Below are 23,108 nucleotides of genomic sequence, written 5' to 3'. Positions count from 1 at the left end.
GCATTACGCCCTATCTTGGGGTACACATAGATGAAAAATTGAATTTCCACGAACACATAAGGCTAACAACAGACAAAGCAGAAAAAATACTCCACAAACTGGTGAGGCTAAATTCAAAACAGTACAGACTACCTCTACCAGTCATACGTACATACCACTGTGCGCTCTTCGAATCAGTACTCAGCTTTGCAGCTAGCACGTGGGCACATAGACTGAACGTGGTCACCAACAAAGCATCCGTCAGATGAGGGCAGAGAAGTGTCCTACTTAGGCTATCTGGAGCCTTCGGTACCACCTCAGCGGATGCACTGTGTGTGGTGCTCGGAATATGCCCCATAGATATCACGATCAAATACAGAGCTGCAAGGTACTGGTTAAAGGTGGGGAGACTAGATAAGGTACACACAATAACCGGTGTGCCCATAGAGACGATACGTCACCTTAAAAGTTGGCGTTTGGATACATGGCAAGGTGAGTGGGATGTAAGTGATAAGGGACGTAGACTGCACGACTTCCTCCCTGACATAAGGGAGCGGTTGAGAATGAGACATATCGATCCCAGCCGCGGTATGGTACATTTCTTAACCGGGCACGGACCTTATCCCACGCACTTAAACCGCGTGAGTCTGAGGCAGACACCTACATGCACATGCGGGGAAGTAGGTTCCCCAGAACACACTGTCTTTTTCTGCGGGCAATACGCGAACAATAGACATACACTACACTTAGATTACACAGATACAGACATAGATATATACACCGCAATAAGAGACGAAGAACAATGGGCACAATTAAACGCACTGACAAACAGTATTTCAAAAACAACACATGAAGAGTATATGCGGACACGACATCACAGACATGCCTATGTGCAGCGTAACAACAATCTCCAGAGGGTGGACAGCGATACCTACAGTGACAGCGAAAATAGTGACAATGAGGAGGAACAAGAGGAGGAAGCTGAGATGTGATAGTAAATAAGCAAATTGATGGCAATCTAGCCAAGAAAACACCAAATGCTGTACATGGATGCACACCTAATGTAGTTAATACATAGGATTAGTAGCAAATAGGATAAGAAACAATATTTCTTTATTAATAACCATTTGTGTGTGACTGGCGGTCAACGGCTCGATGAAACCATTCCGAGGTATTCACCGTCAGTCACACTCGGTGATGGTACTAACATATCTCTCATCTATCCTATCTTCTTTTTATATTCTTCTTAAAAACAACAAAATTTTATTTATATTTCAACCTCAAATTATTGTTATTTTGAACCATTCTTTGTAAATGTTGTAGATAAAAAAAAAGGAAAGAAAACTGTAAAAAGATGAAAAACGAAAATTGTAAGATGTACGACCTGTTTTAAACTTCAGGTAACAGGTCTATAATTTGGCAATAAATAAATATGAGGGAGTGTAGTTCGGAGCCGCATTTCCAGTAAGCGCGCGAAAATCTTGTAATCGGCATTGAGTAGGGTGAGCGGTCTGTAACTCGTGACCATCGAACCTCGGGCTGGTTTGTGGACCGGTATAATGATGCCCTCAGCAAAGGCGGGTGGGATTGCTTGGTCAGATGTCATCATTTCTTGATACATAGTCGTCCACCGTGGTGCCATGAGGTCCCGAAAGAAGCTGTCAAAGCCGGGCGATCTGTTGACTGCACCCTTCGTCTAACGTGACCGGCACTGTCAAAGCATCCGCCTCCGTGTGGGGGAGGGTGCGCGTGACGTAATGCAAAATGGAGTCGTCTGTTGCAGTTTCAGCGTCTTCATCACTATAAGTACGACGGTAGTGCTCGACGAATGCGTGGACGATGTCATTCTGAGTGGTCACCTGCGTTCCATGAGGCGTGGTCAGAGTGCTGATGATCTGCCGACGACGCCGCCGTTTGTCGGACACTGTATCATGCATGGATGGAAGTTCTAAATCCGCGAGATCGTGGCGCCGCGTCCGTATCATGACCCCTTGCAGTTTCCGGCGTGCCAGCGCAATTATCTTCGCCTTAGTTCTTTGCCGTTCCAACTGGTTGTCCGGGGTTGGCGGTTGAGCATCCAGATCTCGGAGAATCGCGTAATAGAAGTCAACAGTGGTGCGATGCCAGTCGGCCATGTCCTTCCCGTATCTCATCAGTGTCCTCCGGATCGCCGGCTTGGCGCAGTCCAACCACCATGTCAATGTCGAGTGGTAGCGGGGAAGGCGTCGTTCGCAAGCTGTCCACGTTTTAGTGACTTGTTGGCGACACGCCAGGTCATGCAAGTGTGAGGTATTGAGTTTCCATGGCGCACAGCTGCGCCATACTGATTGCGGTGGTAGGAGGACCGTACAGATGTAAGCGCAATGGTCGGAAAACGCCAGCGGCCATCGTTCGGCGCCCCGTATCACACATCTAAGACTTTGTGAGACATATATCCTGTCTAGTCGGCTTGCGGAATGACTTGTAAGAAGGGTATGGCCAGAAAGGTCGCCGTGTTGAACTTCCCAGGTATCGTGAAGCAGGAGGTCTCGCACCACTATACGTAGCTCCTGGCATGTAGTATAGTGGGGAATCTGATCTTTAGGATGCAGAACGCAGTTAAAATCACCTCCTAGTAGGCAATGTTCATAACGCCCTAAAAACAGGGGAGCGATTTCCTCGGAATAAAACTGGGCTCTTTCATTCCGTCGGTCGGTGCCTGAGGGTTCAAAATGGTTCAAATGGCTCTGAGCACTATGGGACTCAACTGCTGTGGTCATTAGTCCCCTAGAACTTAGAACTACTTAAACCTAACTAACCTAAGGACATCACACACATCCATGCCCGAGGCAGGATTCGAACCTGCGACCGTAGCAGTCGCACGGTTCCGGACTGCGCGCCTAGAACCGCGAGACCACCGCGGCCGGCGGTGCCTGAGGGAGCGTAGACATTAATGATGCGTGTCCCCATGGCAGTGAGTGCCATGCCCCGAGCTGATGGAAGGAAGGCGACATCGGTCACAGAAATCCCGTGGCGGACGTAGATGGCCACCCCGCGGCCCATAGGATCACTCGCGGAGGCGTGGGCGGTATAGCCATTGATATCCGGGAGACTAGCCAAGTGAATTTCCTGCAGAAGGCCGAAATCAATATCCGAAGCCCAGAACATCTCCTGCATAAGGCGGATTTTCACCCTGGAACGGATGTTGTTGGTGTTGATGGTTACTATCCGGTAGGCCTGGTGTCGGATTGCTGGAGGGTGGTCCACTCCGCTGTCCGCGCAAGGGTGTGGGCGTCGCAGCGGAACGTTATCCCGCTGGCCCGCAGGGGAGTCTGGGGAGAGTATGATTAGTGGTGCGGCCGTGACGGCGCAGGGTCCCGTAACGGCTCCTGCTCCTTGACCTCCTCCTCGTGCCACGCCGTGGAAGCGGAAACTGGTGTATCGTCCATTTTGTCTGCAGAAGATGTTGTAATTGTGCGTGGTGTAGTGTCGCCTGTGTTACGTTCATGATTTAGTTCAGCGTCAGCACGGGGCGCAGGCACACCGATAGATGTCTGATAGATGTCTCCACGCTCATTACGTCTTCGTCAGCAGTAGCGGGTTCGGAGGCCTCGTGCTGGTCGACGGTTACGTCCTCCTCGACTTGTAACGTCTCCTCTTGGCCGGAAACGGTGCGACGTCTTCGCTTGCGACGTTTCGGGGAACGTTGTTTCCTTGTGCGACCCTCCGTGTCAGACGACGCAAGGGAGTCGCGTCGTTCTGGCAGAAAGGCCGCTGTAGGAACGATGAGCGAGTCAATCTCCATCGTGTTTTCGAGGCCAGGGTCAGCGTCTGGTTGCGCCGGCGTCGATGGCCGGCCGAGGCGGCGGGTCGTCCGAGGCGCTCTCCGTCGGTGTCGGGTCGGGCTCGTTGGTGGCGTCGTTTGTGGTGACCGGGCGACGTTGCAAAGCGGTAGGAGAAGCTAGAGCAGCGGCATAGGTCACCGGTAGCACTGTAGGTTGTGACGTGGGTGGTTCTTCGGCAGCTGGAAGTTGCGTAATACGCCGTTGTAGGCATTCGGATCTAAGGTGGCCTTCTTTGCCGCACCCGGAACAGGTCCGAGGCTGGCCGTCGTATATAATTATTGCACGGCATCCGCTGATCTGTAAGTAGGACGGGACGTGGCTTCGGAGATCTATGGTGACCTGTCGGACCCCGTTTAGGACAGGATACGTCCGAAACTGTGTCCACTTCTCCGCAGTGTGGCCATGGACTGTGCCGTATGGGCGTAGTGCCGCGACGACTTCCTCAGCAGGAAGTTCGAATGGCAATTCGAAAATGCGTATCGTTCGCATACCTAAGGCTGCGTGGTCGACGGTTACCTCCCCCACATTTCCATCAGCATGACAGAAGCGGAGCCCCTGCTTGCTCTCACGTAGTATGTGTTCGCACACCGCGTCGTTAATGATTTTCACATAGACCGTACTGCTCACGATTGACAAATGTATGCCGATAATATCGGTCACCGGGATCTTCACTTCCTCTCGCAGAAAACGCTCCACCTCGAGTGCTTTGGGTCGGGCATAATCGTTGCAGAAAGTAAATCGGAGTGTTGATTTACGGTAACGGTTCGCCATGGATCGTACAAGGTAAGCCGGCACTTAAGCAACGGCCGTCAGAAAGTAAACAAGGGGAGCTCGCGCGCCGCACGAAGTCAACACGTACGCGTCCGCTCTGTTGCCCTGCCGAAGGCAGACTGACCACTCAGCTACCGGGGCGGACATTTTTCATAAAAATTACTACGAGATAACTGTTAGCACATATTTGATGAATTTTATATTCAAATGACGTGAGTACCCGAACTGAATGGAAAAGAGACGAAAAACGTATGACAAAAATAAGACTCAAACCAGCAATTACCAGTCTTTATGTATTTTGCGCTCCACAGAAATGCTTATAGAACATGCAACTATGTTTAAAAATTTACACCACCCGGGAGTCGAACCTAGCACGCCTACACAACATGTGAGAATTCTACCACAGAGCCACGCTGTCTGTCGAGAAAAATAGACCACACTTTCATGTATTAAATATGATCGATTAACTTGAAAGTCGATTTTCTCGAAATTTTTTCAGAGTTGCACCGACCTGCTTTAGCATACCGATATTTGAGTTCTCAACTTCAAGTACAAGAATTATAAAAGGTTACTAAAATCCGACTGCTGTGTGGTCTCCTTGTAAGATGTCAACTGCCAACTTAGTACGTTATTTTAGGAGATTACATGTGATTTTTACTGTTTAAGAACAATTTAAGCGTGGATATGTGGTTGTGGCAGTTTGTCTGAGAGTCTACAGTCATGCTTTAGGCCTTAAGTGTTAAGTTACACAAAGATTACACTCTACCAGAAATATTAATCCCAAATGGAGGTGATCCGGTTTGACTTGTGAAATAGGTTCGAAAATGTGAAGCACTAATCTTCTTAAATGCACTGGTGCAGAAATGCAGAGATATGAATGTCAATGTGCACGCTTGTTTCATCAACTATAAGACAGCCTTTGACTGCGTGAGACATAAAGAGATGGGGAAATTTTGAGGTCAGCTGATACTGAATAAAACGATATACGCCTCATCAGTGCGCTGTACTGGATTCAGACAGCAGATGTAAAAACTGACCAAGGAACATCAGAAGTTACTGCAGTTAGTACAGACTCTCCTCGGGGCTGTATACTATCGTCTCCCTTGTTCAACATTTACTACGAAGCAATTTTCAGGAAGTGTTCGCGGAAGAAAGATTACGTACGCAGATGACACTGTTATCATACCAACACATGGTGGACAATTTAGTCCATCGCAGTGAAAGCTTTTGCATGTTTATCATCATTTACACGACCAGAGTTCTAGTTTTCTCAAAGAGAAGAATCCAAATAACTTTGACAATAAAAGAAAACAAGACTGAACAAGTACTCTCATGTAGTACTTGGACACTGTTGTTGATGATAAGAGTCACTGAAAGAAAGAGATTGATTTAGAATACAAAAGGCCAGGAGACGATTTACTAGCACGAAAAAACTTTTCATAAGATCGGATCTTAGTTGGCAAATGAGAAAGTGCATGATTCGTTGCTAAATGTTCCCCATTTTTCTCTGTGGATGCGAAAGCTGAATCCTTGACCAACATCTAGAGAAAAGAATTGATGCTTTTGAAATGAATCTCTGCTGCCTCCTCTTGCATGATGAAAATTTCAAATGAACAACTCCTTCATTGGATGAAAAAGTAAAAAGAACTATTGCTTACTATAAAACGAATGAAAACTCAATCCCATATTCTAAGTACTACGCATGTTTGCCCCCGGCTGTGACGTTGTGGCCGGCCGGAGTGGCCGTGCGGTTCTAGGCGCTACAGTCTGGAGCCGAGCGACCGCTACGGTCGCAGGTTCGAATCCTGCCTCAGGCATGGATGTGTGTGATGTCCTTAGGTTAGTTAGGTTTAATTAGTTCAAGTTCTAGGCGACTGATGACCTCAGAAGTTAAGTCGCATAGTGCTCAGAGCCATTTTGTGAAGTTGTGGATGCCCCATGATGATGTTGTTGGATGCACCTGTTTGGCATAAAGCGTCTCTTCTATTTGAAGGGGAACTTGTAAGATATGAGTAGGGGCATTAGTGTGCTCTTTCTTGACCGTTTGTGCTGAGTCTATATCTATCCATAGCCACAATCTCATATCCACAATGCAAGACTTTTGTCACGAAATTCCCATTCTAACTTTACACAAAATTAACAAAGTTACAACGTATACCGTTTTAATATGGTAGTTATAGATTGATGAAAATATTAACATAGAATGTGATACAGTATCAGAACACTGGATACATTACTGATATTTTAAAAATTGCAGTACATTCCACGTCGCTTGTCCCACTCCAGATGTTTTCATCATGTAGCAAATAAAAGTATGTGTGTGTGTGTGTGTGTGTGTGTGTGTGTGTGTGTGTGTGTGTTTGCTTTTATGAGATAGTGAAAGAGAGAGAGAAAGAAAGAAGGAGAGAGAGAGGGGGTGGAGGAGAGAGATTTGAGAGGGATGGGAGGAGGAAGGAAAGGAAAGGAGGGAAAGGAAAGGAGGAGGATAGGGTAAAGGAATACCAATCAGTTCCACGTAACACCATCCACCCATCCACATATACGGGCACCTGTCGTGACGTCACAGTTCGCAGTTGCCGCCGCAGATGGTGCTCGCCGCTGTCAACAAGTCTGCCGGCAGCGTATGCGGGCGCGCGCTGTTTGGCGTCCCTTAATGCCGACTGATCCGCCGTTCTGCGGCACGGTTTACCCTCGTCTGGCGGGGATAATCACCCCGTGTGAGCGCGGCGTCGGCTATCGCGTCCGGAACAACACACCCGAATCATAGCATGTTTACTCGAGCGTTTCGCAGATCGGCAAGCTCTGAATAGCTTTCGCTAATATCCCCGGGCAAACTTCATCTCGCAGAATTAATGTCTGCTCTCATAAACCGATTTAACAGCCTTCGAGAGCGATTATTCGATGCGCTCCGCTACACAACACAGTTGCGCTCAGACTTGCTCCCAAAGACTCAGTCCATTCACAGCTCTCAATCACCATTTCAGATGCGCGTGGAACCCATTACCACTTGGTTATGACTTTCAACTCTGAGAAATCAGGGTTAGAGAAAGACGACCCTAGTTTAACCTGTGGCGTACAGCAATGGATTTATAAAAGTGGAAACACTCAATCAGTTGGTGAAAAATGGAGGAATGGTAATACCCTATTGAAGAAATAATCCAGATATTTAGCTGAAGTGATTCGTGAAAACAAAGGAAATTTGAACCCTGGTAGACGAACGTATTATAGTGTTATCAGAAGGGGTTTCTCAGTATCATTACCAGCGTTTGAATTTTTAGTTACATGAATATACGTTAAACAAACATATTTTTACATAGTTACATAAATGTCTGTTTTTCGATTATTAGCACATTGTATTTACATTTTTTGTCCATGTGATAGACCTTTCACTTTTTATTCGATTTCTGTTTTGTTTTTCTAAAACAAGGAAGAAACTTTGAGCAATTTAATCTCAATAGATACAAACATCCGCTATCCTAAATGCAGAGTGTATGTTATTCGATTTCTGCATATCAGCTTGCAGATGTGTGTTTATCATCTTATCTATCGCATTCATCATAGGAGCCGAGGATTTCCCTGTCCATAACCATATTGCACCATGTGTCTCATCTTTCTACAGACTCGCTCAAATATATTTCGTCTCTGGTGCTGTAAAGTGCAAAGCAATACTAGAATGCCTAAAGTAAAAGTAACAAGTTATCTCCTGCAACAGTATGGTTTAGAACTTAAGGATAACTTTTGTTCAGATGAAAGCGTCCTGTTGCAACGACCATGTAGGAAAGCAATAAAAGCTGAACAGCGATCTCAAGTTAACGCTGCAGTTCAGAGCCCAATGAAAAAAATAACCCTTAATTAGTGATGCAGTTCCAGGTTCTTTTGCAGTATCTGTTACACTTTTCAGTTTACCGTGGAGATATAAGTAGGCCATTTGTGTGAGCCGATAAACCTTTTACGGTAAATAATTCAGTGTTCAGGGAGTTTCTCCCCAAATAATCAATTATTGACGGGTATCTTCCAAATGATTTCCTGTAAATTCACAACAAATTCGTTCCATGTGTGAAAAAAGTCTGGGTTACGTTAGGAGGAACTTCAGACGCATCTGGCAGGAAAGTTGGGACTGTCTTTATTGGGGTATTACAAAACGGTCAAGTGATATCGAAGAAATGTTTTCTTCTAAAAGACCCAGAAATTAAACTGAGAACCATGTGACGATTGTAAGTTGGTTTAATGAAGTAATGCAAATTTTGTGGCCAGGTCTTGTGAAGATTGACAACGTTTTATTGTTAATAGCATATGAAGCAGCATGAATGAAGAAGGCTTGGGCATGTCTTGTTAGCAACCCTAAAGTGCTCTGCGTCACATGCATTAGTCATGATTTACACAGACTATGTTTAGAATGTTTAGAAATTAGAGCAGTATATCCTAATGTGTATTAATCGATTTCTAATGGGAGTAGAGGCTTCATTAAGTCGCCCAGAAGAACTGACTTATTGAAGAATGAAAAACACAACGTAATACTGCCATCAAACCCTGTAATAAAGCGGGGGCGACTTGGAACGTTGCAGTCTAGTATTGTATTGTGTGAAGTTCTTGCCTCAGTAGTTACTGTATTGGACAAAGATATACAACTTAAACTGGAATCCTTTAGTAAAAGTGTCGGTGTTAAAAAATGACTTGGCATGTCGTATATCTTAGCAGCATAGTTGAAAAACTTGGAAAGGGAGGTATTCCTCTGTTAAAAACACTTCAGACTGTTCATAAAGTCAAAAGAAAATTTAACAGTCTCAGTGCATCTACAGCACAAACGTTATAAAATAAATTAAGATGTGGGTGTCAAAGTATGTAAAAAATTTTAAATGTGTTAGCTGGCCATGAACAAGAGGAGTGAAGAAGAGTGTGAACGATAAGCCCTGCCATAAATTTGCCAGATTGACTTCTTGTGACGTGGAGTACTCATTTTCCCACCGTAAGGCACTGTTTTGTGATAATCGTCAGTCATTTGTTATGAACAAGTTGAGGATGGGTCCCACTCTGTGCTGTAACTCCTCATGAATCAGTACTGCATATTGTTCATATTCACATAAATAAAATGCATTATAGTTAACTATTTATACTTTTTGTCACATATTTTAAGCACTTTAAAACACAAGAAAATAAATAATTTCCTGACTTTTAGCAGCTACAAATCTGAGTCCTAATCATTATTATTCACCTATAAAACTAGATAAACGCGCTCATTCTCTTCATGGTAATAAAATTTTTAGATCACTAGTTCTTTCTTTTGTGAAAGCATATCTATTGCAAGAATATTATTCTGAACTTTAAGTTCTCGTGACTGTCGCTGCCAGAAATTGTGTATATTGACTACATTCCTACCATGTTTTTTTGCAGTATCGCAAAAGGAACCTTCAGCCTCTCGTAGCCCGATTAGTCGACCTCGTTCAAATTTGGCAGGGTGTTGATAATGGCTTCTTGGTCGCGTTACAGGCATTCTTGACTAATATCAACTCACCACGTCCAGTCTCAAAGGCAACTGAAGCTCACGACCGTTACAGGGTATGTTTAAGGCAAACCTGATTTGCTTCCTCTTAGTGGCGCTACTAACGCCACTCTTATGCTACTAGCGAGAAATTTGAATAGAAATTATATTTCTAGAGACACACCTAGCAACTTTCGTTCACCTCGCACAACTCCTTCTTGGTGTTCTGACTTTTTTTCTGTAGTGAGGAAACGTCATATGTCTCTTAAACAGATGACGTGAACAAACCAAATAGCCTAATCTACATCTACATACATACTCCGCAATCCACCTTACGGTGCGTGGCGGAGGGTATCTCGTACCACAACTAGCATCTTCTCTCCCTGTTCCACTCCCAAACAGAACGAGGGAAAAAGGACTGCCTATATGCCTCAGTACGAGCCATAATCTCTCTTCTTATCTTTGTGGTCTTTCCGCGAAATGTAAGTTGGCGGCAGTAAAATTGCACTGCAGTGAGCCTCAAATGCTGGTTCTCTAAATTTCCTCAGTAGAGAGTCACGAAAAGAGCGCCTCCTTTCCTCTAGAGACTCCCACCCGAGTTCCTGAAGCATTTCCGTAACACTCGCGTGATGATCAAACCTACCAGTAACAAATCTAGCAGCCCGCCTCTGAATTGCTTCTATGTCCTCTCTCAATCCGACCTGATAGGGATCCCAAACGCTCGAGCAGTACTCAAGAATAGGTCGTATTAGTGTTTTATAAGCGGTCTCCTTTACAGATGAACCACATCTTCCCAAAATTCTACCAATGAACCGAAGACGATTACCCGCCTTCCCCACAACTGCCATTACATGCTTGTCCCACTTCATATCGCTCTGCAATGTTACGCCCAAATATATAATCGACGTGACTGTGTCAAGCGCTACACTACTTATGGAGTATTCAAACATTACGGGATTCTTATTCCCATTCATCTGCATTAATTTACATTTATCTATATTTAGAGTTAGCTGCCATTCTTTACACCACTCACAAATTCTGTCCAAGTCATCTTGTATCCTCCTACAGTCACTCAACGACGACACCTTCCCGTACACCACAGCATCATCAGCAAACAACCGCACATTGCTATCCACCCTATCCAAAAGATCATTTATGTAGACAGAAAACAACAGCGGACCTACCACACTTCCCTGGGGCACTCCAGATGATACCCTCACCTCCAATGAACACTCACCATCGAGGACAACGTACTGGATTCTATTACTTAAGAAGTCTTCGAGCCACTCACATACTTGGGAACCCATCCCATATGCTCGTACCTTAGTTAGGAGTCTGCAGTGGGGCACCGAGTCAAACGCTTTCCGTAAGTCAAGGAATATGGCATCCGTCTGATACCCTTCATCCGTGGTTCGCAAGGTATCATGAGAACAAAGGGCGAGTGGTGTTTCGCAGGAGCGATGCATTCTAAAGCCATGCTGATGCATGGACAGCAACTTCTCTGTCTCAAGGAAATTCATTATATTCGAACTGAGAATATGTTCGAGAATCCTGCAACAAACCGATGTTAAGGATATTGGCCTGTAATTTTGAGGATTCGTCCTTCTACCCTTCTTATATGCAGGCGTCACCTGCGCTTTTTTCCAGTCGCTCTGGACTTGACGCTGGGCAAGAGATTCGCTATAAATGCAAGCTAAGTAAGGAGCCAATGCAGTAGAGTACTCTCTGTAAAACCGAATTGGAATCCCATCAAGACCTTGAGATTTATTTATTTTCAACCCATTCAGCTGATTCACAACCCCAGGGATGTCTATCACTATGTCCTCCATACGGGAATATGTACGAGACTCAAACGGCGGTATGTTTGTACGATCCTCCTGCGTGAAAGATTTCTCAAATGCTCAATTTGAAATTTCAGCTTTCGTTTTGCTGCCTTCCGTTGCCAGGCCAGACTGATCAGTGAGTGACTGGATGGAAGTCTTCGACCCGCTTACCGATTTTACGTAAGACCAGAATTTCCTTAGGTTTTCAGCTAGACCTTTTGCTAAGGTATGACGGTGGTAGTGGTTGAATGCTTCGCGGATCGCTCTTTTTACAGCAGCACGAATCTCTACTAACTTTTGCCTGTCCTCATTCTCCCGATCTTTCTTGTACCGCGAGTGTAACTGAGCATTCTCCGAATTGCGCTGTTAAACCACGGTGGGTCTTTTCCGTCGGTAACCCACTTTTTCGTCACACACTTGTCCAATGCGTGATTTACAATGTGTTTAAAATTTGCCTATAATTCTTCCACGTCCATCGTACCGGAAGTAAATGAAGTCGATTCATTTACTAAGTGGGTTACTAACAACTGCTTATCTGCTCTTTCTAGTAAGAATACTCTCCTAGCCTTCTTGACCGACTTTTTAACTTTCGTAACCATAGTCGTCATTACAACGTCATGATCACTAATCCCTGTCTCAACACTGACACCGTCGATGAGGTCTGGTCTGTTCGTGGCTACCAGATCTAAAATATTTCCATTACGCGTTGTCTGTTGATTTAGCTGCTCAAGACAGTTTTCGGATAATGTGTTCAAAAGTGGCTTGTCTGTACCACCTGTAATGAATCCATAGACATCCCAGTCTATACTATGTAAGTTGAATTCGCCTCCGACTAATATAGCATGATCCGGGTACTTCTGCGGTACAGAATGTAGACTCCCTTTGAACGATTCTAGATCTGTCACGATGGAACCTGGTGGCCGGTAGTAACAGCCCACAATTAACTTTATTTCCCCTAGCCCTGTTAAACGTGTCCAGATAACTTCACAATCACACTCTACTTCGACATAAGTAGACACAATATTTTTGTCAACTGCAATGAGGACACCACCTCCTACGGTGTCTAATCTGTCTTTCCGATACACGTTCCAACCCTCACTAAATATTTCAGAACTTCCTATCCCAGGGTTCAGCCAGGTCTCGGTCCCGAGAATAATTTGCGCGTCCCACGCATGCTGGAGGGCAGTAAATTCAGGAACTTTATTCCGAACACTCTGAAAATTTACTGCTAATATCTTGATAGCTGAAGTGTCTTTACACTGAGCGCGACCTGATTTCCCTAGCCTGCACATCGACTGGTGAGTGTTCATCAGGACACCTCGTACTACTGCCTAGCCTAAGAAAACCCATGTGCACGCCTTGAAGATGATGATTATAATTAATAATTTTTTGTATGAGAGAAAAGAGGGCACCTTCAAAATTTATTACGGCGACAATCAATCAAAATTATGAGCCTTTTATGGATAACACTGTTGGGGTGTTTCGATCGATACTGAATTTTGTTTATAAGTACCTGAAGGATGCTATCTCAGTTGCGGGACTGCACGGGCGCGCGTGCAGAACTTGACACGAGGTAGCTGCAGCTCCTCGGACGGAGTCATCTGTCAAAGGACTTAAGCCTCCAGGCAGCCTTATAAAGCTGCTTGTCGACACCGTAATGCGGGATTACGAGCAGCGCCCTATCAGCCAGTGCGAGGGCGGACGTGAGAGAAATCGTCACCCCCGCTGGACGGAGGCTCAGTTTTCCGGTGCAGCGGCGCCCGGCGGCTGGCGGCGCGAGATACCGGCCTGACCCGCAGACAAAGTGGGCCGCCGAGGACGGGGTCCGAGCTCTCTGATTGATGACGGCGGGCAGCGGGCGGCGAGGCGGCGCAGCAGGAACCGACAGCTCCCCGGTCAGCCGGCTTACAAGTGCTGAGCGCAGCTAACCGCGGCTCCTCACCTCAAGTCGCCTATCACCTTACAACTACATCCATCCAACCTGCAGGCAACCTTACAGTGAGTGGTGGAACACTATCTGGATATCACCGAAGACCTGTCTGTGATCGTCAGAGTATACCCATGCGATACAACTGCGTGGTATGTCGCTACATCGTTCTGCCTGTGGCGACAGGATAGAGAAAGTGTCTGTGATGTATGTATCCAGAACGAAGCCACGAATGAAAATTTGTACCAAGGTCGGCATTCAAACCCCGGTCTAATGCTCACTAGGCAGACTCGCTAACCACTATTCCACCCTGGCAAAATGGGTTTGCACAACTGCAAGGTCAACCATAACACGCCTCCTTTATCAGTCCAAATTCCCATCCACGCCTGTTCCCACTTGGTATTCCCCCTAAAATGGAAGAGAGTTGCAGAGGTTCTCTAACTGGTTTGGGATAGCAACATCGAACGAAATGGGGGATGCAGTCTGGAACCCAGACATAGGTGCTTTAATCAGATGAAACTACTGTCAAGTCTCAAATGTCTGTGACGTATCTATGCAGTCTGAGCGAAGAATAAAAATGTATATCAAGGCTGAGATTCGAACCTGGCTCTCCTGCTTACTAGGATGAAGCGCTAATCACTACGGCACCCTGCAAAGACTATCCTAGTACGCCTCCCTCCTACCCATGCCTTAGTACAAATTTTCATTTGTCGCTTTAGTCTGCAAACATACATTGTAGATGTCTGAGACTTGAAAAGACGTGTTTCATTTGATTACAAGAAAAATGTATTAAAACTGCAGATTCCAGATTAACAGACAGTGGCAGGATAAACCAGTGAAATAAATGAGTGAAGGGGTGAGAGGAACGAACTTAAAAAAAAATTGAAATGATCACAGTATGCTCCTCGAAATCAGGGAAATACTTTAGTTGATACCAGGCAAGGACATGGTAGATGTTATTAAAGGTCCCCATTAGCAATGTTTGTTTAAAACTGGGAAACGGCACTCAGAAATGTGTGACTTTGGATAGGTCGGGACTCGAGATCACGTAGTAACCTAACGGACCAAAAACTATGGCACTCTGTGGAGACAGCTACACATATGGTTACAAAATTAGAGCTCTTTAAATTCCTTACTTGTTCTCCTCCTATCGATATATTTTAGTTAATATTTAACTGTTCCAACTACATAATTATTTATTTTGAACAGTGTTATATAAGTAGTGTGCACAGTTCAATATAGGAATTGGAACATCAACCCGCATGGACTTAGGAAGACTAGAGCAGGCACCGAGAGGACTACGTATAGTTAAGATCAGGATGCGTGGCAAGCGACTGGCAAGACTAAGTCTTTCTGAGATATGCATGAGAGTCTTGAACGTGCGTAGAACAGAAACGCAAGAGAAGTAGATACTTGTGGTTCAAATTTATTTTGAATTTCAATGTGGATTTGCACCTACTTCTTATTATGTCATTTCATTTTATTCCACTCATTATGTCATCCTAATATTTTTATTTGCTACAAATAACATTATAACTGTAGTTCGAACGATAATGTAGTTTCATATAGTGCCACTTCTGTGCCAAACGACCTGCAACAGAAATTCAAGACGGTAGCTTTTGATGAAATAGCAATAAATCAATAACATTTCCTCCTTCATTGTTAATTTGCGAACGGTGCGTGGGAAGAAAGGCTGTCTGTAAGCTTCCTTATGAAGCTCTGTTATCTCTGGTTCTGCGTCGTGACCACCGGCCGGCAGTCCATCGCAAAAATCCTTGAGTGAAACTTGTAAATCCTCAAGATGGACCTTTCGCTTAGAAACACATATAGGTAAATAAAATGCAGAATTACAGACAATTGACTATCTTTTAATCATGCAGTATATAGTATCCATCATCTTCACGTCACGTGAAACTATTTTGGATTCGTTAAAAGAAACTGTTCCTAGATATTCAGCAGCATCCTAAGTCATCCTACTGGCAGTGTTCCGCACAGTTGTTAAAAAGTGTGTGGCGGATAATTCACACGGCGAACAAAATGACTGGCGTGGTTCCGCAGATAATAAATTGAATTACGATTTGAGAAAGTATTTCGAATTTTTTTGTCAATTTCTTCCGTGTACTTGCTAAAAAATGCTATCCATAACGTGGGTAAACGTGATCTCTGAGGACTGATCCATATCCTCTGAAAGGGCACGGCCGAATTCCTTCCTCATCCTTCCCTAATTCGATGAGACCGATGACCTCGCTGTCTGGTCTCCTTCCCCGAAACCAACCAACCAACCAACTGATCCATAACCAAACGGAAGAACAGTTTGATTCAGATCTCTGTCTGGCAGTTCACTTTTTTAGTTTTCCATGACCTCTCTAGCTCGATAAGAGAAAATCTGAGACAGTATCTTTCAGAAACACATGGACGATTCCCTTCATCGTCCTTGCCATGTATGAGCTAAGATCAGTCTCTAATGAGCTTGTCATATACGGGAACCAAAACCCAAACTCCCTCCCGTCAATCCTTTTCAACTGTGGTTATTAAGTACATTAATGGTTCTAAGGGCAGTTACTATGAACTTTTGTGGGAAAACGCAGCGCATTGTTTAAAAATTTGATGTATTTACGGCAAGAGAAGAACATGAACAGAAGAATTAGCAGTTGTTCGTAAGTGTAACTTCTCCACTGAGGATGTATTTTGGAATAAAAGTGAAACGTGGAATGCAGGACCTTGACTTTTATTCATTCGCCGATCAAATACACTGTCGGTAAAATGTTAGAGCCTACTGAAAGACGATGACGATTTTGATCCGCTGACAACGTGCCACCTGGAGGATGGTAGATGGACTGAAAATAGTTTCAACAGGATCCACCAGTAGACGGCGTAGTTGTGTTGCTACCAGTGCACCTCGGGTCTACCTTTTAAAAGGAAATGCCTGTGGCCATAAGACTAAACGCAGTCTAGACGTGTAGAGCAAGGAGGCACCATACCACGGAGACCCAGCTATGCTTCCTACATCCAACTGCGCAAGTTTCAGAAGGTTGGAATTGTAGCCTTTCGAGTGGCAAAATGGTCGTTTGGGACAGTCGTCATATAAGACGGAGATTCCACGTCAGTTTTGCAGTGATTCTGGCGTCAATGGGCTCGTCAGTAGTGTCACACTCGTGGACAAGTTCCTGGACTTACAAGGCACAGACAACCGCCAAGACGGCCGTATAGTAAGTGGAACAGTGGCAGATAGTGCAGCTTCCACAGCACAGGCAGGATCAAAAGTGGCCCCATAAGTGTCAACCGTTTACTAGCATTAGGACTACGGGCATGTACAGTTGGTGACATAATTTGTGAATCTTCTCGCCTTTTCTTTATGCTGAACTGCAAAGCTTTACTGCCTAACAGGCAAACGGGGCACGTGCCAACAGCATACTATCATCCTTATTGTATCTTACAAGAAACAAAACGTAAGATACCAAGACAGCAAGAAAGAGTAGTGACCCAGAAACTATCAAACATTATAAACACTACTGTGCTATATTAAGAAAAGTTATTAAAAAATCCAGAAGTATGTGTATCATGTCTGAAATCAGCAACTCTGATAATAAAATTAAAACAATTTGGAATATTATTAAAAGAGAAACAGGTCAACCAAGAGCACAGGAAGACAGTATTACCATTAAATTGAATGAATACTTTACGAACAAAAAGTCAGAGGTTGAAAACAATTTTAATAATCATTTTCTAAATGTTGTGGATATAGTAGGATCCAGGTGTTCACTAGAAGATGCTAGGCTGTTAATGAAAGAGGCCATACCTATGGAATTTTATACAATTGAAATCTCACCCTACTTCTCCCTCTGAAATTAGGAAAATAATAAACTTGCTTAAAAGCAAAAACTCAAATGGAATTGATGGCATTTCCAGCAAAATACTAAAAGCTTGATCTCAACAGATAAGTAAGTTTCTCAGCCACCTGTGTAATAGCTCTCTGGAACAGGGCATTTTCCCTGATAGACTGAAATATGCTATTGTTATACCTTTGCATAAAAAAGGGGATCGATCTGATGTCAACAATTACCGTCCAATCTCCCTTCTAACAGCTTTATCCAAACTTTTTGAGAAAGTAATGTATTCAAGAGTAGCTTCACATATCTGTGAAAATGAAGTACTAAAAAAAATGTCAGTTTGGTTTCCAGAAAGGTTTTTCAACAGAAAATGCCATATATGCTTTCACCAATCAAATTTTGAATGATCTGAATAACCGAACACCACCCATTGGGATTTTTTGTGATCTCACAAAGGCTTTTGATTGTGTAAATCATGAAATTCTGCTAGACAAGCTCAAGTGTTGTGGCATGAGTGGGACAGTGCACAAATGGTTTAATTTGTACCTAACTGGAAGAGTGCAGAAAGTTGAAATAAGCAATTCTCATAATATGCAAAAATCAGCACATTCCTCAAACTGGGGAACTATCAAAAATGGGGTTCCACAAGGGTCGGTCTTGGGTCCTTTGTTGTTCTTAGTATATATTAATGACTTGCCATTCTATATTCATGAAGAGGCAAAGTTAGTTCTCTTTGCTTATGATACAAGTATAGTAATCACACCTGACAAACAAGAATTAACTGATGAAATTTTCAATAATGTCTTTCAGAAAATTACTAAGTGGTTCCTTGTAAATGGACTCTCACTGAATTTTGATAAGACACAGTACATACAGTTCTGTACAGTAAATGGTATGACGCCATTAATAAATATAGACCTTAATCAGAAGCATATAGCTAAAGTAGAATATTCAAAATTTTTAGGTGAGTCCATTGATGAGAGATTAAATTGGAAGAAACAAATTGATGATCTGCTGAAACGTTTGAGTTCAGCTACTTATGCAATAAGGGTCATTGCAAATTTTGGTGATAAACATTTTAGTAAATTAGCTTACTACGCCTATTCTCACTCATTGCTTGCATATGGCATCATATTTTGGGGTAATTCATCACTGAGGAATAAAGTATTTATTGCACAAAAGTGTGTAATCAGAATAATAGCTGGAGTCCACCCAAGATCATCCTGCAGACATTTATTTAAGGAACTAGGGATATTCACAGTAGCTTCTCAGTATGTATACTCTCTTATGAAATTTGTTATTAACAACCAAACCCAATTCAAAAGTAATAGCAGTGTGCATAACTACAATACTGGGAGAAAGAATGATCTTCACTATTCAAGATTAAATCTAACTTTGGCACAGAAAGGGGTGAATTATACTGCCACTAAAGTCTTTGGTCACTGACCAAATAGTATCAAAAGTTTGACAGATAACCAACAAGTATTTAAGAAGAAATTAAAAGAATTTCTGAATGACAACTCCTTCTACTCCATAGAGGAATTTTTAGTTATAAACTAAGAAAAAAAAGAAAAAAAAACAAACAAACAAATTATTAAAAAATAAAAAAATAAAGTTGTTATATTAACTTAATTATGTTGTTAAATTAACTTAATTATGTCATGTATTGGAAAATTTGACTCGTTCCACATCATTACGAAATATCGTATTCATGATCCATGGAACTAGTATTAATCTAATCTAATCTAATCCGAATTGCTCTTAAACAGTGGGAAGCAAGAAGGTGCTTAAAACATCAATACAGGTCTGTGCTGTGATAGTGCCACACAAAACAACAAGGGGTGCAAGCCCGCTCCATGTAAAACACGACCAAACCATAACAACACCGCCTCCAAATTTTACTGTTGTTACTACACACGCTGGCAGATGATGTTCACCGGGCGTTCGCCATACCCACAGCCTGCCATCGGATCGCCACATTGCGTACCGTCATTCGTCACTCCACACAACATTTTCCCACTGTTCTATCGTCCAATGTTTACGCTCCTTACACCAAGCGGGGCATCGTACGGCATTTACTGGCGTGATGTGTGGCTTATGAGCAGCTGCTCGACAATGAAATACAAGTTTTCTCACCTCCCGCCAAACTGTCATACTACTTGCAGTGGATCCTGACACAGTTTGGAATTCCTGTGTGATGGTTTGGATAGATGTCTGCCTATTACACATTACGACCATCTTCAACTATCGGCGGTAACAGAGGAAGTCGGACTGTACGCTTTTGAGCTGTCAGTGTCCCTTCACATTTCCACTTCACTATCACATCGGAAACAATGGACCTACGGATGTGTAGGGGTGTGGAAATCTCGCGTACAGACGTATGACACAAGTGACACCCAATCATCTGACCACGTTCTGAGTCCGTGAGTTCCGTGGAGCGCCCCATTCTGCTCTCTCATGATGTCTAATGGCTACTGAGATTTCTGATATGTAGTACCTGGCAGTAGGTGGCAGCACAATGCACCTAATATGAAAAACGTATATTTTTGCGGGTGTCCGGATTCTCTTGATCACGTAGAGCACATAAATCATTAAAACAATAACCTACTAGGTATCGTGAATCGAAGTTGGAAACAATAGTTCCAAAGGAACCCAAAGAAAAATAAAGCTTCGTGTTGTAGGTTACAGGGGATATTACTTTTATTAATATCATGTATGGAGAGCGCAGGTAAAAGAGAAAAAAATTATAATTTGCGAAATGACAGTGGTAAACTTAAACTTGCATTTTATTTATAATTCCCATACATTAATACCCAGAACTAAACCTGTTGATTATCGATTATTACCTTTGCTGCAGCAGCTAACTGATCGAAAAAGGTAATTTTGTTAAAATAATTAATATACGTATGATCCCATTTTTGGACCTAATACTAACACATAGGATTATTTGAAATTGCAAGTACCAAGGTATGCTAAAGCGATAAACTTACGTATTAATTCTAACCAGTTGACATAACATTGGTCAACAAACACAATTTTTTTTTTTTTTTGTTTCGTGTCCTGCCCTTACCATGTTTCGTTTAAATTTCTGTATAGAGCTTACTACGTTTCTGCCACCAAAATAAAACCCACATATGTAATTTCAATACTACTAAAGCATCGCAACAGAAAACTGTGTTGTACCAATGGTACTTCTCTATGCCATATGTCCACAAACGGAGAGTGACTTTTTTATTTATTTTTTCATAATGGTGCCAAAACTAAATTTCTTCTCTAAGTAGTATTCAGACTTTTCGTTCGCTGTAACATCTATGATGGTCTAATGTAAATGACTTCACCCACTTGATAGCGGGAGACATCATTTTAAAATTGGATTCAGAAGAATGATTAACCACGGCGGTCTTCATTTGTCTTTCCCAGAAGTGAATGACGTCTTTTGGTGAGTTTTAAAATTTGTGACTCTGACGAGACCGAACAGTAGAACTTCGGAATACTATGCAAGCACCATTCCTGATGAGGATAATAATAGACTTACTTTACACTGAGGTGACAAAATTCATGGGATAGTAATATTCACATATAAAGATGGAGAAAGTATAGCGTAGACAAGGTATAAAAGGGCAATGCATTGACGAAGCTGTCATTTATACTCATTTGTTTAATGTGAAAAGGTTTCCGACGTGATTATGGGCGGATGACGAGAACTAACAGACTTTGAATGCGAAATGGTGGATGGAGCTAGATGCATGAGACTTTCCATTTCGGTTATCGGTAGGATATTCAAAATTCTGAGTTCCACAGCGTCAAGAATGTGTCCAGAACACCAAATTTCAGACGTTACGTTACACCAAGGCACCACAGACAACGCAGTGGCCGACGGCCTTCACGTAGCAACCGAGAGCAGCGGCGTTTGCTTCGAGTTGTCAGCGTTAACAGACATGCAGCATTGAGTAAAATTATTGCAGAAATCAATGTGGGGCGTACAACGAACGTATCCGTTAGAGTAATGCGGCGAAATCTCTCGTAAATGGGCTATTGCAGCAGAGGATCGACGCGAGTGCCTTCGTTAACAGCTCTATATCGCCTGCAGCGCGGCTGCTAGGCTCGTGACCATATTGGTTGGACCCTAGGCGACTGGTCAGATAAGTCTTTTTGGTAAGAGGTTATGGCAGTGTTCGAAAGTGACGCAGGCCCCACGAAGCCATGGACCCATGTAATCAACAAGACACTGTGCAAGCTGGTGGTGGCTCCATAATGGTGTGAGCTGTTTTAACTGGAATGGGCTGGGTCCTCTGGTCCAACTGAACCAATATCTGACGGTTATTTTCGTCTGCTTGGAGACCATTTGGAGCTATTGAAGGACTTCGTGATCCAAAACAACGATGGAATTTTTATGGATGACAATGAGTCATGGCACCAGGCCACGATTGTTCGCGATTGGTTTGAAGAACATTCTGGAATATTCTGGCGGATTGGTTGACCATGCAAGATCGCTCGACATTAATCCCATCGAACATTTATGTGATATAATCGAGAGACCAGTTCGGCCACAAACTCCTACTACGACAATACTTTCGCAATTACGGGAGGCTGTAGAGGCGGCATACTTTAATATTTCTGCAGGAAACTTCCAGCGACTTGTTGAGTTCATGCCACGTCTAACTGCTGCACTACGTAGGGTAAAGGAAGGTCCGACACGATATTAGGAGGTATCCCATGACATTTGAGCCTGAGTGTATTTTTAGACTGCATTTCGTCCGGTCTGAGTATCAGTTTGTCGGACAGCAAGGATAACTTTGTTTCTTTTGCGCCAGTAATAGCAACACCGTATACAGACATGTCCTGGAGAAACTTCGCTGCTGTCCTTCCTGAGTAGAACATATTTTTGCTTGAGAATTTCGTCCTGATGCAGCAGACGGCAGCTACCGGCCGCTGGCTGCCTGTGCCTGAGACTAGCCGGCGACCGCCAGAATGATAGCAACGCTTTACACCCACAGCCTGCAGCTCATGTTGAAGCATTTACGTCGGTAAGCAATAAAGTAACAGCAGTATGACCATTGCTCATGCAGAAAACGACACGAGGAATATTGAAGGATGTAACCTACCATTACATACAAAGTTTACCTGAAATAAATAAGTTGGTGAGTAATTTCGTATCGTTGTTGTTTGATGTGTCTTGCTGCAGGTTGCTACAAGTGCATTTGAGGTTATAGCATAGTTCTTGTGGCAATATACTGAAGGTTGTATATTTGAATGTTATAATGAATCTTATGAGGAGTGTTGTTTTACCGTTAGAAAACGGAGTATCAATTGGAAAAAAGTCCAACATTTGCGAAATTTATGCCAACTAACAGAGCAGCGATGGAGAGATTCAAAGAACATATGATGAGATAAAAGAAATATATCATATAGTTAAGGGAGAGGAAAATTTAATTGTAATGAGAACTCGAATTCGATGCTAAAAAAATGAAGAGA

This window comes from Schistocerca nitens, chromosome 1 (assembly GCF_023898315.1).
Source record: "Schistocerca nitens isolate TAMUIC-IGC-003100 chromosome 1, iqSchNite1.1, whole genome shotgun sequence".
Taxonomy (NCBI): Eukaryota; Metazoa; Arthropoda; class Insecta; order Orthoptera; family Acrididae; genus Schistocerca; species Schistocerca nitens.
The sequence above is the reverse complement of the archived record's forward strand: the minus strand, read 5'-3'. Positions refer to the sequence as shown.